Consider the following 10834-nt stretch of genomic DNA (forward strand, 5'->3'; position numbering starts at 1 on the left):
GCAGTGACCGCCCACCCCGGCAGAGCGAGCAGCCGCACTCCGCGCAGCCCCTCTCGTGCCTCTGAGCGTTGCGCAGGGGCGGGCCCCCGGTCGGGACGGGAAGGAGGCGGCGGGCAGGCGGGGCCCGGGCCGCTGGAGGTGCCCTCAGGGCCGCGCTGCCCGGGAGCGGCCGGGCCAGGGCGGCGGCGGGGCCGGGCCCGCCCGCCCGAACGCGGGGTCGTGCCGCCCTCTGGTGGGGGCGGCGCGGCGCGGCCGGGCGGGGAGCGGGGCCCAGCCCGGGCCGGTGCCGCCGTGGGGAGGCCGCGGGCGCGGCTCTGCTGGAGCCGCCTGTTTCCGTGTGGGTATGGGAAGAGAAGCGGGTGTTGACGCGGGCTCGGGTGTGGGTGTCAGTAGGCGTGAGCGATCGCCGCCACCTCCCAGCCCAGAGAGCCAGCTCGTGTTTTAGCCCTGAGGATAATCCAATGCACCCTCGCTCTCGGCCCCCAGAGCCTCTTGAAGCCCTTTGGGCGGAGGGTGGGGACTGCTGTAGTTTAAGAGGAAACGACTTGGCCATCCATGTTCCCGGAGATGTAAAGCAGCCCGTGGCAGCACTCAGTGAGAGCCCAGACCCCAGCAGGGGAGCCAGACTGATCCCTCCAGGAGTGATCCCTCCAGGAGCCAGACTGATCCCTCCAGGAACGTCAGGCACATGATACAGGTGCAGCAGGCACTAGAGGTATAATCACTACCTCGGCAGGGTCTGCCCTCGCCCTCTTATGCTGCCAGGCTGGAGTGCCAGATGGCAGGAGAGGGGATAGAATCATAGACTCGTTTGGGTTATAAAGGACCTTTAAGATCATCAAGTCCAAGAATTAACACAGCACTGCAAAGTCCACCACTATATCATGTCCCCAAGTGCCACATCTTCATGTCTTCACAATTCCTCCAGGGATGGGAACTCCACTAGTTTCCTGGGCAGCTTGTTCCAATGTTGACAACACTTTCAGTGAAGAATTCTTTTCCTAATATCCTATCTAAACCTAGTAATAAATCTAATAATAAACCTAAAAATAGATCAAATAGGTGCCACCAATAGCCAGGTGGCACCAATAGCCAGGTGGCAGCAGCTTAGTGAGAGTATATACCTTCATTTTCTCTCTCATTTTTTCACTCTTGCCCTGCCTAGCTTTGGTGTGTTTTTGTTTTGCTGCATCCTCCTGAAGATGCCTGACTATTAAAAGCTGAAAGGTTTGAAATGATGGTTGAACAAGCTGAAAATTTTAGCTGGTGTAGTAGGTGTGCTTCTTGTGTCTTAGTGAGCTAGGTTTGCTCACTCTTAGACACAGTTTTGCATTGACTAGGTTAGGAGAAACCACCTATATGCCACTGTTTGGGATACCTATAATGGATTTATTTTTGGGGGCTGCAGAAAAAAAGTGACATGTTGGCCCTTCCAGCCACATACAAGAGGTACTTGCAGATTTCAGAGCTGAAAGCCTTTCTAGCAACAAGCTCCTGAAGTAGGAGGGGTGCTCTTTGCTATCTGGCATCAAACATGTTTTGAAAGTGTTGTTTGCTCATTGTCATTGTTGCCAGCCCAGATCTCTGTTTGCCAGTGCTGGTGGTTTGGCATCACTGATCTAGAGTGAGATCAAACAAGGGGGAATATGGAGCCAGAGTCTCAGTTTATTTACCCTAGTGTGAGTGAATGGAGAAATGCCAGTGTTAAATGTAGGTAAGCAAATACATAATCTGTCACTTAGACTCATTTTGACACTTGGTAAGAATAACTTAGAAAGCATCCTGTTGGACTACAGTAAAAAAGCAGAGACTGTGTGTATCTACTTTATCCATACACTTCTTACTGAGGAAGAGGTTTGTAGCCCAGTCCATTAGCAAAATGGAACATGAATGTTGCCTAGCTCCATAGACCTCTCACCCCATGTAACTTGCATATGTATAATTTCCTTTCTGTGGAATGTGTTTATCCCTTCAGCAAGAAGAATAACAACTAGTATATGAAATATTTTAATTCTCTTAAATTGCTTATAAGTGTCAAGTAGAGATTGAAAGTAACCAAAATACCACCTTAAAATACATTTTAGTACACCAACTGAACCATTGAACAATAAAGAATAGCCAAAGTCCATACATGTATTTTCAATATTATTTTATTATGCATAAGATTTTTTAGTTGTTACATGCTGACAGGATTCTTAGCAGCTTGACGCAACTGGGTTTTTTTTTTTCCTGGGGAACATTTGTAGGGGGTAAGCAAGCAACTCAGTCCATCAGGGAAGCTGGGAGCGCTGATCTTTTGTTCCTGATGAGTGTGGTCAAGTGATCCTATATTTCACCATTTCTGATTTGTATGTGTGGCTGGGGCTCTGTGTTTCCTAAACCAAAATGAGTAAGGTAATTGAAGTTGTTATGTTCAAATTTCCTTTTTTTTTTTAACTTGTATGAAAGAAGTAGTAGAATTAGTTTTAGCTTGTATCTGTCAACTACTCTCTTAGTGTGAATTTGAAGGTATGTCCTGTAAAGTCTGCTGCAGGCATCTGACAACTGTGTTTGCAAGTAGGCAAACATTATTTAACCCTCAGATAATGCTGTGTTTAGATGATTCAAATAGTTTGATTATTCATGCTTTTTCTGCTGAGTTTCACAACTAGTCTATTGAATGAATTTCTACCAGCTATTGAAACAGTAGCATTTAAGTAAATATCATACAGTAAGTATTTCTGCAAGGGTATTTTCTGTTTCAAAAGTCTAAATATTGAAGCAGAGACTTGATTCAAAATGTCTTATTTTGCTAATCAAGGAAAAGAAATATCTGCTCTCTGTCTAATATTCTGAGTTTTAGCATTCTTTTGACTAGTCATACAATGAATTGCTGTGGACAACAAATAACTCAGACAATAATTTCAAATGAATAACTGAGAAACTCACAATGTCTGCAGATAAAATAAGGGACTTTTTAATTGAGTAAGTTATTCACTGTGAGCTATCCATTCAGCCATTACTGTGCAGTAACTCTTCTTCATGTGGGGCTTTGGAAAACATTAGCAACTTGCTCCTATCCCTGCAGGATAAATATGGCTTATTGCATGTCAGACTAGTGGTTAGGTAAGACATCTACAGTGAATGGTTTCCAGGATTTTCCTTCTAGGCCAACAGTTTGTAAACAACCTTTCAAAGTGCTGTGAAAATGGTTCAATTTTCCCTTGGCCTCTGGATAATAAGTAGCAGGAACCCTGTGATTCACTTTGCCTTCTCCAGTTCTTGTGATGGTGAAGTCCAGGGTTAGAAGCCAGTTTCTTTTGGATTTCCTTCATGGTTGAAATTTGTTAACAAGAACTTGATTACTGTAGTGGAAGTAACTTAGGAGGTAAGTGGCTACTTCTGGCTATTTGCTGAAGCAATCAATTGCACTAATAGTGTAGCAGCAATCCCCTGCTGCTACTTTAGGTGTTCTTCCAATTTCAATAGCATTTCTCCCCTGCAGAGTGAAGGATCTTGCAAGCAGCAAAAGGCACTGCATGCTCCAGGCATTTTATCAGGCTGTGGTTGGGTGACAATAGCTTTGTTACACCTCAGACAGACTCTATGGGATATATACAGCCTTCTTCACCTTCAGAACTGAATGGTAGCTTCCTGCATATATCCCTGACTCTTTGCTTGGTCTGGGCTGCCCCATTTGTGTATATCAGGAGCATATTGAATACTGTTGAGTGAGATTGTGGCAAGTGGTTTTGTTTGTTGAAGGTAACAAATTACATTTTTGGGAGTGTGGTCAGAGACCACAGGCAGAAACAGGACTATATTTTTATGAGAAGTGTGGAAATACGAAGCAAAAATTCTTGCCGTGGTACAATGGCTGTAGGCAAATGGTAGTTGGTACAAATGAAGGGCAAGGTGATGATGATCAAGATAACTTTTTATTTTAATGTGTGTCTTTCAATTGGCTAATCCTATGCACATTTCAATTGTGTTTAATTTTCTCCTTCCTTATATTCTGCAGATATTGTGTAGCACAAATTGTTACATTTCTGCCTCACCTTTCAGGCGCTGCCAAAGGCAAATGACCTTCATCCCAGCATTTTTCCATGATGAGCTTTGCCTGGAATTGGAGAAAGGAAAAAACTGAAATGAACAGCTCACTGTGACCATGGAGCTTGAGTCACTTGAACCATGTCAGATGGAAAACTATTCTTAGTGGTCTTTCTGTGCAGTCAGCTTATCTTCCAAGGAGAAAATAAACCCTTTTTTTGGGTGGGTGCTTCACCTTTCACCAGGAGATTTGCTTGGCCTCTTTTGCTGCTCTAACACATTTGTTCCCTCATGTTTTTTGTATTATATGTGCCAGTTAAAGTGCTGGATTTCACAGAATGAAGACAGTTAGGCAAACAAGGTAATCACTGAGGCTTTTATCAGTCAGTTCCTCACAATTAAACTGAGCAACATTTATCTAGGAAAACATAGCATTGCTCTGCCTGGCGAATTTCCATTACTCTTGCATAATGTGGATACATTTGGCATAGACATACCATGAGGTTCAAGTCTCAGGAAAGGATGCCAAGTAGTCACATCTGCTGGCTTGGGTGCCAGAGCAAACACTCCGCATTGCCTGAGTCAGGGCTTATGCTTCTTTTGGAGTTCAGAAGAATAGTGGAGGGAAAATTGCCTATGTAAAGGAATTTCAGCTGAATGTTTATATAGCTCTCAAATTTCTTTGTGCTGCTCTGACATCTCAGCACAGCTTATCACCTAGATAACTGTTCCCCCAACACCAGGATGCCTCTTTTAAGATCAGGGAGACAATAAGCTAGGAAACCACTAGGCTGATAATTTAATGTGACTTTTATGAGTCAAAGATGTGGAATTCTATGTTGTATTACTTGCAAGATGCCACCTATTTGTAAGTCATGGTGCATGCAAGTGATTACTCAGAAATCGAAAGAAGTTAAATTTCCTCATAGTCCCAAGTACACTGCCCCAGTGGGAGGAAATGCTGGTGGATTGCTCTCATTCACAATTGCCTTGTTAAGCTTATGTACACTCATATCACATGGAAAACGACCCTTTTTTTCCCCCTTCAATTCTTGATTGGGAACAACAATTGGACACAACCAATTCTTTGGCAATTAAATTCCCCATTTGATTTCATAACTCCTGAGAAATGGCTTGCCTTACAGACAGTGGTGACTCACATATGTCCTAACTATTGAATGCAAAAGTGCAATTATACAGTTCAGTATGATAAACTTGGTACAAACAGTTGACATTGAGAAAGCAGCTGTTTTCTTTGCCAGTGGAAGTAAAAGATATACAGTGAGAGGGTTTAAAAGGTCAATACAGAACTTATACCTCCTATGCCAACAGCAACAGCAAAAAAGTGTGCAGGTGTAAGGCTGGAGGAAAGGTAAGCCTGGGGAAGTTGTCACAGGTCAAAACTAAGTATGCAAGATTCCCACAACTATCTCAAGGTGCGCATATCAGAGATTACTTTTAATTACTCAGATCAGTTGTACTTCTGTAAACAGAAGTTTTCTCTAAAAACAGAACCAGCAATAGGAGAGATACCAGGTAGATACTACTCAGCATCACTTCACTATAGCAGGGCTGCCTTAAGATGATAATTTTACAAGAATGAAATAGAGCATGCACCACATCACAAGCAGCAGCATCATGTAGATTTTGAGGGGGAGAGTCAAGGAACCATTGAGATGTTTTCCTTTAGGAGGATTTCCCTAGAACGTTTTGTGGATCTTAAGCTGCAGTTTTACTTCTTCAGACCTACTTCTACAACATTTCTTTTATCAGTTAAAGGCACAGATGTTCATGAAGCTTAAATTTCAAAACAACAAGCACACATTTTTCTTAAACAGCCTGAAATAGGCATGTCCAAGTGTTCCTGGCAAAAACAGCTGATAGCCTTGGAACTGGAAATGAACCATGCCACCTGAGTCAGACATATCTAGCAACTTCTGTGAGAGCTGTATTTGGAATATTGGAAAGCATATTTTGGCAGTGACACATGGGGTTTGTGTCTCATTCAAAAATAATTCATTCAGGTATTTGATGGTATACTTTACTAGAAGCAAGCATAGACTCCATCCATGTGATACATCATTTGCTGCAAGCAATTTACACAGATGTTATTCTTCACTTTAAAAGGGAAGTTCAGCCAGTGTCTTCTGTGGGGATATACTTTATTATGACTCTCTTCAGCAGAGATCAGCACAGATCTGAGATAAAGACAGGCATTTGACTGTTTAATTCAGGCTTTGTCTGGACTAAAGAGGGGACAGACAACGTCAGTGCTTAGAGGCAGATGCGGCCCAGTCTTGGTGAGTGGATAGAGGAACAATGCAAGTCCTATCATGGCAAGCTTGGCTGTACTTGGAGCTTTAAGCAAAGCTAATGGAATGGGCTATGTTACTTTTCTGAATTCCTGTGCTTATTTCTCAGTAAGCAGGTCTGTGGATGTTGTCAGGAGTCTAGCCTCTTTGGCTGACTTCTTCCAAATGTGATATGGATCTGAAGCATTCAGCTTCCTCCTGAAGTGAAATACATGATTTTTCATGCACTGCTGAAACCTGAATAAGCTGTTTAAAGAAAAAATTTGTATATTAGTCCTCAGTAGCCAAGTTAAGTTTGCAATGAACTCAGACCAGGCTGCTGAGGGCTTCATCTGGTTGGGTCTTGAAAACTTCCAAGAATGGAGGCTGCACAACCTCTTCACTTTCATGGAGAAAGGACACTTTCAATAGTTCAGTTTGCCACCATCAAAGGTAAAAGTTCTACACACCTTCAGCCAGGCTACTCCCTCTTTCTGACAAGTGTAGAGTCTCTTCATTACTGAGACTGTAGATTGTCAAGATGCTTTGTCACAGAAAATAGATTCAGTAAAGCAGAGTAGAGGTGCAAAGAGAATTGTGGGCAGTTTTAGCATCAAAATCCTAAATACTGAAGCTGTACCACTGAATTGTGCCACCACACCTGTGGACAGCTGAACCTAGCAATCCAACTGCTTGTGTCATAATTTTAAAAGTCTCTAGATGGGACATTTATGTAAGAGGTATTGTGGACTGTGTTTAGAAACTTGGAGTTCTCTGTTTATTCCAAAAATGTTCCCCCTTTCCCATGTCCTGCAGAAACTGTGCAAATCCCCATACTTGCAAATGATGTTTAAAATCAAAATTTTGTTTTAATCCGGCAACAATGATAGTACTTTTGTATTTACTGCGGTTTGTTTCTCTAAATAGGATTTAGGCTATTTCTTATATCCAGAGTTGCTACAAGTGGTCTACCAGACTGAAGCCTCTTACAGCAGAACTATTTTTTGACATGGATAGTTGTGGAGAAAGGGCAAACACAATCCACTTGCAAAGCTCCATTCTAAAAATAATCTTGCAACAAGCTACATTATAAAAGAGTAGCCCTAAAAGCAAAAGCCCCCACATGGACAGTCCCTCAATTATTTCTCTGCATCAGCCTCCTGAATATGAAATGCCATCATGACTGACCATAGGGAAGTGATTTATAGCTAAAATGAAGCCTGCAATGACTAAAGGTCTACATGAGACTGGAGAGTTTATTTGCTGAATTACTATGCAAATTTAACAATCAAATCTTCTTTCAGCTCCTAAGGGAATAAGGGGGATTACTAAAGAGAAGGAATTTTACATGACTGAAAAAAAAAGAGGTGAAATTGGAAGGATTCTCTGCTGTTGATCAATTCTGCCCTGCACAGTAGGCATCACAGCAGTTAATAGGAGTTATTACAGAGATTTCCAGGAAGATTTGTACAAAGCAGGGGAAGTACAATGAGGAAATATAAAACCTCCACTGCGTATGTCAACTTTTATTTGTTTGTCTGTTTGCAAAACTGAACTATAAATTTATCTTCAAGACCTCGAGTGAACTCCACACTTCTCGCTTCTGTATGCAACCAACTCAAAATAACCAGATAACTTCAGAAAAGAAAAAAATAAGTCAACCAAGAAACAACAACTCTCTTTGGTTTGACTGATCTGAGCCTTTCTAAACTTACTTATTTATTTATTTTCATTATCCCCCCTTTCTAAGCTTGGTAGTTTGAACAAGAGACTTCTGTTTTGACAGCCTGTCTCCTGGGTTCCCCACTGAAAAGGCCAAAGCTCCCAGTGAAGCAGCAGTAGCTGCCTTTAAACAGGAGCTGAGCACTTCTTGCTTTCCTGTGCTGCATGCAAATGGAGAGGCTCAGTGTTACCCAGCTCGGCCAAGCTTCCCCCCAATGTGCCTTCTGCATGGTAATGGCCACTACAAGTGATCATCCAGTGTGTCTGTGAGCGTGTTAATGCTCCTGACCCTGGTGCACTGATCACCCGGTGCGGCAGGGGACTCGTCATCTGTACAAACAGCGTTGGCAGAGTCCGCAGCCTCCCAGCTGTACGTGACAGAGGGGCTCTGCTTTATGCTCTGCCTGTTCAGCAGAGCTCAGTGAAGGGCAGCTGCCCCTTCCATGCTCGTAAGTAACACTTCCATGACAACACCTTCGGCTCATTAGTTTTGTTTGTTTCGTTCTAGAATAGCAGTATATTTCTAGGGTTTTTTAAAGTGTGCTAAAGAATGGGCCATCATATCTGTTACTAAGCTACCCACGGGGTAATTCAGGAAAAGGCTGAAGGCTTTGTAAACAGAGGAGAGATGATCACATGGGAGGAACTATATTTACTCCTTCAACCCCCACCTCACCACCTGATCCTCTGCTGCAGTGCCAGTACCAGAGCCCAGTACATACATCTGTAATCACACATGCATGAAAATGCGTTTAATAAAGTGAGAAACTCAAAACCCCAAATTGACAATATCTAAAGCAAAGGTAGTCAAGATGCTGCCCTCTTTTACCTTGCTGTTTGTTCATTTCTTTGATGGAGGAAAAAGTGATGCTGCCTTATGTCTGCTAAGGGGAAACCAAGTAGCCAGGTAGCCCCAGAAGGGTCAAAGGAGGATGGACTCATATGGGAGTGGGAAGCAGGTGAGTTATCAGGGTGTTTGTGAAAGTAGATGTTTGAGTTGACATGTGTAGTGGTTTTCTTGGGGCCACACAGCAGCTCTGGGCTGCCAAGGCACAGGCCATGATTCACACCTCAGTTTTAACCTGGGTGTGCCCTCCCAGTCAGGAATTTGAATCTGTAAGATCTGTGCCAGTATGAGATTTCAGTGCCAAAAAAATCTTATAGTCACTTGGCACCATGAAACATGCCCTAAATTGACACCGTAGAAGTGAAGAAAAGACAAACATGTGAAATCTCCATTTAGTCATGTAAAATCCTTTGCTCATTTCCCCCTTATCCCCTCCAAAAAGTAATCTTATCATTCTATATGAAAGTTTACTTTCCTCCCCAAACCTCACAAAATCTGGTTAAATCTCTATAGTCTAAGAAAATATTTTGACACATTTCACAGCACAAATATTTCAAAGCTTCCACTTCTGTGTGGAAGGTCATGCATGTGCAGTGGATATTCCCATATTTTTGTTCTTTTCTGCTAAATCTGAATGGCCCTTTTTTGCTCCTGCTATCTGGAGCATGTGGGCTCAGATGAAGAACAGCAACACCATTGTTTTTCTATTTTTTACACACACCCACAGTAAGTACAGCTAACTCACACTGCTGCTATGAACTGTGCACATGAGCAGCAGCCAGGCAGATACAGCAGGCCAGGGATAAGGATTCATACAACAGAAAATAAAATAGGGTTAGTGCAGGGGTGAAAGAGGACAGAGGCAGCAGTGCACCTCAGCTAGCCCTCAGGTAAGAGAGGTAGGAAAGGGTGCACAGTATGCTGCTCCCTCAAAAGATACTGAAAGCAGAAAGGGGAGAGAAAATAAAGGACTGACCACTGGTTAAAAAAAAACACAAAGAAGAGAAAATGTCACCTTCAGGGAGGAGGTGGTTCTGTAAGTGCTGATTCAGGTATAGTCTGAACCAGGGCAGAGAGATATTGAAATGAAAAGGCTTCTGTTTACTTTAAAAAACTGCTGTGCAATGATTATCTACTTGGGTCTCTGCCACTTTCTTCCCAGCAGTTTCTCCCTCCTATTACCTGGTGTTTCTTATTTGCAGTGGCAGTTTGGCTCGCAAGCTGTTCTCTGCCAGTTCACCTGCTCACCCAGCCTGCTTTCACAGTAGCCACAAATCCTCTACTGCTCCTATGCTTTGCTGACAGCACTTTCTGGCATAAATATCACCTGGTAGCTCAACCTAAAAGCCCAGAAGGTGTGGCACACATCAGGTCACTTCCTTTGTTGTCACCAGTGTTCTCCATGTCAGGATGGGAATAAGAAGAAAAGACACAAATTGTGATTGAGGTATGCTAAGCCTTCGATGTGTAATTGCTGTAAGCCAGAATGCCCATCCCTTAGTTTTATAAGCATCAACTTAACTCACAAAATTAGGTAAAAGGCAAAAAACTACACACCCTGAGGCAAATTTTCTAATTCAAGTTAAACATTTTTCTCTTGAACAGCAAAGTCTATAAAGAAAACTCTGATACAACCTTAACCTTGGCAGCACAAGCACTGGGGCTGTGTTAATCAGTGTAAAGAGTAGAATCAGTGCTTCAAGCATTAGTAAGAATCCCTGAGATCTTTGCATGGAGTGGTACAAAAAAACCAAAACCAAGTCACAACTCAACAAAAAAGGCTTAGAAATTTCCCTTCCTCTGCTGAGGTTCAAAGGCTTCTTTCTCTTTCTCTGATATGAAAACAATATGAAAATAAAGTGTCATTTATGCACAGTCTTAAAGCTGAAGATAAGTCTTATCTGCATGCAGATCTTGACAGCTTGGGGCCAGAAGAAAGTACCCA

The 10834-nt window shown here is 42.7% G+C and overlaps 1 long non-coding RNA gene across 1 annotated transcript; it reads left to right on the forward strand.

Moving 5' to 3' along the window:
• Positions 1 to 257: 257 nt before the first annotated feature.
• LOC128785851 (uncharacterized) lies at positions 258 to 4276 on the forward strand. Its single transcript, XR_008430060.1, has 2 exons — positions 258 to 715; positions 4045 to 4276. It is a non-coding gene; the product is annotated as an uncharacterized LOC128785851 (long non-coding RNA).
• The last annotated feature ends 6558 nt before the right edge of the window (positions 4277 to 10834 follow it).

The sequence above is a fragment of the Vidua chalybeata genome, chromosome 3 (genome assembly GCF_026979565.1).
Source record: "Vidua chalybeata isolate OUT-0048 chromosome 3, bVidCha1 merged haplotype, whole genome shotgun sequence".
Taxonomy (NCBI): Eukaryota; Metazoa; Chordata; class Aves; order Passeriformes; family Viduidae; genus Vidua; species Vidua chalybeata.